Below are 6,165 nucleotides of genomic sequence, written 5' to 3' on the forward strand. Positions count from 1 at the left end.
AAAAACAAAAAAATTGCCACGAGGGAATTTTGTACACGGCTCGCCTGCATTGCAGTCCACCACGGTGATTACTTACCCAGCTGCCGCAGCGGGTCAGCTCTGCTCAATATTACCTTTGTTAAGCTTGGACTGTTTAGTGTTTCTATTTTGCCTTTTTTCACAATTCAGTACAATTTCTTCCTGTTTTCATGCTTGACCAGTGTTCAGCTTTTGACGGGCTAGGTGTCCAATGGGCCATCTTACGTCTAAATCAGAGGAGGCTGCGATGGGGACTTTCTCTCGTCAGTATTAGCACAGCAAGGCCATGTTGGTTGATGTTACAAGACCAGGTCACTCAATCATTCACACAGCTTCGACCTGTCCAAGCTTGCTTATTACGTGTTAAATAACAACGTAAATGCACGAAGATTAAAAGAGACCAACACACAATAGACAGTGATGTACGTAGCGGTACTATTTTCTGCGATAGCCTTATTATAAAAAAAGGACTCCAAAGTTTATTAGTAAAATCTCGAGAAAGTTAAATTGTCTAATTTGAATAATTAATTAACTAACGCGTTATTTTAATGATGGTAGGCATTCTTGGAATCAGAAAAACGACGGTTGCAAAACTATGAAATCACCATTTAAGACTGGAAACCACTAGAAGATGGGAATTTTGAATATGAATAATTTTTGAAATATAAAAATTTTTCGAAAGAGTAAAGCGTTTGTCGGTAAGGTGAAAATAGGGCTATCAAAAGAACTATCCCAACAAGTATTTGGTCATAGAAAATTTAACCTTGAACTGTTTTGCATATGTAGTAATTCATGAATATTTATTCAGAAAAAATATTTCCATGTGGAAAAACTATAGTATTATTATTAGTAACTGAGAAATTGTACAGTGAATAATAAAGTTTTAAGAATCACCGCTTGGATAAGAAATTGCATAGTTCGAGTTACTAATGTATGTGCAATATTAACAACATGTGGCAGGATACAACAGAAAACAGCCTGTGTTGAGGTAGGGAATGGCATAAGAATAAGTAGGAAGGACCCTCCTCGATGTGTTAAAAACGGACATTTGGTGTCCGGCACCTCGTAACAGGCCACGGCTCACAACGGCACATGTAGCCTGCACGTCTTCAATTGGCCAAACAACATTCGAACTTGACGGTAGTTGCCTGAAGACGTGTAGTGTGGTTCGACGACTCGCGATTTTTCTTCTTTTCAAATGGTGAAAGGCGTCGAGTTCACCGATGAATCAATAAGAGGTGCTCTTAAGTGGCGTTTATGAAGTGAGTGGAGCCCTGAGCTATATCCTGATGGCTAAAAGAGCCACACGCAAATGGAAATGCTATCTGACATTAAAATCAAAGTAAAAGATTGGATCGCCACCAAATAGCCGATTGACAAACAAGAGGTTCAACTGAGTTGGAAAATTAATTAATTTAGTCATAAGAAAAAGTCATAAAAGAACATTCGTTGTAATGTCACTCATAAAAAATGGGATATAATTATTAATATGATCCAGGGATTCTTCACATGAATCAAATATTAAAATAAAGTAAAAAGTGTGTGAACACGGTGAATAAGAGCAGCTTGCAGCGACATTCCTGAAAACAAGACCTATTCTAAAGAATTTGTTTTAAATAAAAAGGGAACACTAATTATTGGACCTGTGGGCATGGAAATTCTGTTTATGGACTAACAAGGAAACTACAAGGTAAACGGCGTAGGTGAAGGAGACGTAACATCGGTACTGAATAAGACATGAAACAAAATTATTTATTTTTTAAGACATTGATATAAGACATCTATATAACTGCTGTTTCCTGGTAACTGCGTGCGATTGCTCGTGAAACCCTACACGATTCATAACAGAATGTGTTAATTTAGAATCTACATCTACATCTACATCTACATCCATACTCCGCAAGCCACCTGACGGTGTGTGGCGGAGGGTACCTTCAGTACCTCTATCGGTTCTCCCTTCTATTCCAGTCTCGTATTGTTCGTGGAAAGAAGGCTTGTCGGTATGCCTCTGTGTGGGCTCTAATCTCTCTGATTTTATCCTCATGGTCTCTTCGCGAGATATACGTAGGAGGGAGCAATATACTGCTTGACTCTTCGGTGAAGGTATGTTCTCGAAACTTCAATAAAAGCCCGTACCGAGCTACTGAGCGTCTCTCCTGCAGAGTCTTCCACTGGAGTTTATCTATCATCTCCGTAACGCTTTCGCGATTACTAAATGATCCTGTAACGAAGCGCGCTGCTCTCCGTTGGATCTTCTCTATCTCTTCTATCAACCCTATCTGGTACGGATCCCACACTGCTGAGCAGTATTCAAGCAGTGGGCGAATAAGCGTACTGTAACCTACTTCCTTTGTTTTCGGATTGCATTTCCTTAGGATTCTTCCAATGAATCTCAGTCTGGCATCTGCTTTACCGACGATCAACATTATATGATCATTCCATTTTAAATCACTCCTAATGCGTACTCCCAGATAATTTATGGTATTAACTGCTTCCAGTTGCTGACCTGCTATTTTGTAGCTAAATGATAAAGGATCTATCTTTCTGTATACTCGCAGCACATTACACTTGTCTACATTGAGATTCAATTGCCATTCCCTGCACCATGCGTCAATTCGCTGCAGATCCTCCTGCATTTCAGTACAATTTTCCATTGTTACAACCTCTCGGTACACCACAGCATCATCTGCAAAAAGCCTCAGTGAACTTCCGATGTCATCCACCAGGTCATTCATGTATATTGTGAATAGCAACGGTCCTATGACACTCCCCTGCGGCACACCTGAAATCACTCTTACTTCGGAAGACTTCTCTCCATTGAGAATAACATGCTGCGTCCTGTTATCTAGGAACTCCTCAATCCAATCACACAATTGGTCTGATAGTCCATATGCTCTTACTTTGTTCATTAAACGACTGTGGGGAACTGTATCGAACGCCTTGCGGAAGTCAAGAAACACGGCATCTACCTGTGAACCCGTGTCTATGGCCCTCTGAGTCTCGTGGACGAATAGCGCGAGCTGGGTTTCACATGACCGTCTTTTTCGAAACCCATGCTGATTCCTACAGAGTAGATTTCTAGTCTCCAGAAAAGTCATTATACTCGAACATAATACGTGTTCCAAAATTCTGCAACTGATCGACGTTAGAGATATAGGTCTATAGTTCTGCACATCTGTTCGACGTCCCTTCTTGAAAACGGGGATGACCTGTGCCCTTTTCCAATCCTTTGGAACGCTACGCTCTTCTAGAGACCTACGGTACACCGCTGATATTTTGCCGACTCTCAGCCAAACGTGGCCCGGGAACGGAATCCATGGACCGCAATGTGCGTTCGAAACGTCGATGTTCATGTGTCCTGCAGTTCACATGTCGACGCGCAATTTGCTGCGTTCTTCATCGACCCACGAGCCGAGTGATCCACTGTCCTGGGTAATCGCGGTCGTAATTAGAGGGGGACGGGAAAATTTTTAATACTCGCTTTCAGACCCACATTCACTCAAAGAGCAGCAAGGACGGCCGCAACACGAACATGTAGCGAAGCTAGGAGGTTTGTTCCGCTGTGTTGAGGTATGATTAAATAAAAGAGGTAATCTGAACAACACTGTTGCCTTTAAAGTTGAACCTCTCTTCGGAGAAACCGCCTCAACGAGGGCCACACATACACGATTACGCGCTTAACATGAAATCACAAACCACAAACACAACTGAATAATCCGGACAGGATATATTTAATATTCCAAAATCAGAGCAATAAGTAAGCACTAGGACAGAGGCAGGGGGCCGCAGAAAAGTTAGGCTCACAGTTAACTCGCGTGGCTACGTGGTTGGCGGAGATACAATTTCTACGTACCGTGGCCAAATTTTAGCAACATTAAACCACGCAGCCGCGAACAATCAATATTTTACAGAGGGTATACTGGAATAGACAAAGGGTAATGGCAGACGGCCAACAAACTCTAATATTAACCCACGTGGATGGTTTCCAGCGGATATGTACTAATGAAACAAAGAAAATTCACAAAGAGGCAAAAATTATCAAGATTAGAACGTATACACACGCAGCCGCAGGCACACAAACATTCGCACTGATCCGAGAGCGCACTTCCTATGTGAGATCGTTTCAACATATGCAACACCTCTGTGCTACGTTCTTCTTCCGGACTAAAGTCTGTATTAGGAATCAAACTGACAGTCTGCAAAAGCCTTGTATTCCTCGCTGCGACCCAGCTAAACTATCTTCATGAAACAAAACGAGAGTCCAAAAGCTAAAAGCCCCCACTCTCGCTATGAGACTTCGCGCCACGTGGTTTAATCAACCAACCCTTCCTGGAAGAGACCTCGGCTGCAGACCCTCGGAGAGCTTGAAGCGGACTGTCCGTCTCACACTAAAATTTCTCTCACACAACCCCGTGGCCAGGAAAATCCACAGATGAGGCTTCCGCCACCAACCTAACACCGGTAACTTTCACACAAGGGAACGAACATCTTTGACTACCTAGAAACTACAAGGGTTGGCCATTCTGTAAGACTACCGCTGATTCTCTGCAGCAGACTAAACCACCGTACAACAAAATGAGACACACCCACATTCATGCCAGAGAGTTTTGGAACAGGAGAAGAAAGGATAAACATTTAATGGAATCAGTCATGTGTTGGGTCACATATAAAGATATGGAAGACTTATAATGGCGTTATAGACGCGTTTGCAAATCTGAAAAGAACCAACATAACAACCATATGACGCTTGCAACTCGTAGAAAGAAATAAGCTACATCTGGATTAATCATAGCTCAGTCCTCTCTGGTACGAAATTTAGCAACGAAAACACCCGAATTGTTCCGTAGGAAGCAAAGTGCACTGGAAAGCAAATAAAATGATAATGAAACAGGACTATAGCACCCTTTCAACGTTTTACCCCGAAATGTGTGGAGGATGTAATTCAGGCCGGGGGCGGTTATGTGTTGTCTCCGGGATCATTATTTGACCACTTCATTCAGTATATCTTAACATGAACCCGGACGTTTGTTTGCACATTCCCCGTGACGAAGTATTGCTCTTTCTTCTACGTAATGATGATGATTGTACTGTCGCCACTTCCGGATTCCAAGATTTATAGGCACGTGGCACTTCGACTATTAGCTAAAGCTCTTGAAACGTCCCCTTAGAACAATTTATACAAGACTGTGCTTAAATTGACACACAATATTTTTTTTTTAGCGCAACGCAATCTGACTTTCAGAAATCCCTACAAAGGAGTGGCCCTGACTAACATTAATCTATACCTTTCCCAAATCACTTACCTCACCAAAAATCTCCGTTACTCGAATTACTGCAATACAGCGAGCACCACTACTGCCAGCTAAATAAAAGATTCAAACTACAGAAGGCACTAACTACTGATAGGCATAGTTAGCAATTGAAAGACGTTAATAGAGAACAAACAATGTATTTACCTTAACAGTCATAATATACATAGCAGTTCATAATATCTAGTATTACAAATTTCAAAACTCCGCCATCTCTCTCCCCACATCCACCACTGCTGGCGGCTCACCTCCAACTGCGCAACGCTACGTGCTGTTCACATCCAGCTGCCGCTGCCAAACACTACAATGGCAGACAACAATGCAAACTAGCCACAGACTGCACACAGCACAGCCAGTGATTTTCGTACAGAGCGCTACGTAACGTTGCCAATAAGAAAACATAAACAGCCTACTTACACTCTGAACCCATCATCAACGACTCTTTAAGATCCATTGTCAAGTAGTTTTCCACGGACTATATGAGGCATAAACCAAGTGACCGTCACGCAGAAGAAAATCAACAAAAATTCAGAAATTCTTATGCTGAGTGTGATTAAGGTACAACTCCACCAATCAGACTCACAATTATAATTGATCATTACTGCTATCAGCGGTTCTGAACATTCTTTATCGGTATATATCCTTAATGAAACTGTGGACGGCTCTAATTTCGGTTCCAGACAGTTAGTGTCTGTGTGTAGTGCGCGCGCCCTGTTTAAGTTAAAACTCGATCTTTCTAAGATATTCACCCTCTTCTTCGTGCTGGCTGCCCGGAGCGATATGCGTGTCTCATGTGACAGTGGGCTGACTTCCTATTAGTGAAGTGGCGTCATGTACT

The 6,165-nt window shown here is 42.2% G+C and overlaps 1 non-coding gene across 1 annotated transcript; it reads right to left on the reverse strand.

Annotated features, from left to right (window-relative positions):
* Window positions 1–3,298: 3,298 nt before the first annotated feature.
* LOC126096047 (5.8S ribosomal RNA) lies at window positions 3,299–3,453 on the reverse strand. Its single transcript, XR_007522008.1, has one exon. It is a non-coding gene; the product is annotated as a 5.8S ribosomal RNA (ribosomal RNA).
* Between the last annotated feature and the right edge of the window lie 2,712 nt (window positions 3,454–6,165).

The sequence above is a fragment of the Schistocerca cancellata genome, chromosome 8 (assembly GCF_023864275.1).
Source record: "Schistocerca cancellata isolate TAMUIC-IGC-003103 chromosome 8, iqSchCanc2.1, whole genome shotgun sequence".
NCBI classification, from domain to species: Eukaryota; Metazoa; Arthropoda; class Insecta; order Orthoptera; family Acrididae; genus Schistocerca; species Schistocerca cancellata.